We start from the raw sequence: 1,200 nt of genomic DNA on the forward strand, positions 1-1,200 counted from the left end.
CTGGAAAGCCCAGGATGTATACTTTTCAATGCAATTGAGAGCGCGCCAATTGGGCTTCTGTAGCTCCAAAAAATCCACTTTGAGTGCAGGGAGGTCAGAATCCAATAGCATCTGCAGTCCTTTTCAGCCTCTGAATAAGATTTTTGCTCAGATCCCTCAATTTCAGCCAGAAAATACTTGAAATCACAGAAAAACATACAAACTCATAGTAAAGCCTAGAAAAGTGAATTTTAACTAAAAACTAATAAAAATGTAATAAAAACTAACTCAAATATACTAAAAACATACTAAAAACAATGCCAAAAAGCGTATAAATTATCCGCTCATTACAACACCAAACTTAAATTGTTGCTTGTCCCCGAGCAACTGAAAATCAAAATAGAATAAAAAGAAGAGAATATACTATAGACTCCAAAATATCAAAGAAACTTAGCTCCAATTAGATGAGCGGGACTAGAAGCTTTTTGCTTCTGAACAGTTTTGGCATCTCACTTTATTCTTTGAAGTTTAGAATGATTGGCATCTATAGGAACTCAGAACTCAGATAGTGTTATTGATTCTCCTAGTTAAGTATGATGATTCTTGAACATAGCTACTTTATGAATCTTGGCTGTGGCCCAAAGCACTCTGTCTTCCAGTATTACCACCGGATACATATATGCCACAGACACATACTTGGGTGAACCTTTTCAGATTGTGACTCAGCTTTGCTAAAGTCCCCAATTAGAGGTGTCCAGGGTTCTTAAGCACACTCTTTGCCTTGGATCACAACTTTATTATTTATTATTTTTTTTTGAATTCACTGCTTTTTCTTGTTTCAAGAATCAATTTGATGATTTTTCAGATCCTCAATAACATTTCTCCTTTTACATCATTCTTTCAAGAGCCAACAATTTTAACATTCTTAAAACAACAAATTCAAAAGACATATGCACTGTTCAAGCATTCATTCAAAAATAAATAGTATTGTCACCACATCAAACTAATTCAACTAGTTTCAAAGATGAATTCGAAATCCTGTACTTCTTGTTCTTTTGTGATTAAAGCATTTTTCATTTAAGAGAGGTGATGGATTCATGGGACATTCATAGCTTTAAGACATGAACCTTAAATTTTATTAATCATGAATTAAGAACAAAACTCAAAAATAGATATAAGATAAGACTAATAGTAATAGAAAACAAAAATTTAAATAGACTC

The sequence above is a fragment of the Arachis duranensis genome, chromosome 1 (assembly GCF_000817695.3).
Source record: "Arachis duranensis cultivar V14167 chromosome 1, aradu.V14167.gnm2.J7QH, whole genome shotgun sequence".
In the NCBI taxonomy this organism is placed as follows: Eukaryota; Viridiplantae; Streptophyta; class Magnoliopsida; order Fabales; family Fabaceae; genus Arachis; species Arachis duranensis.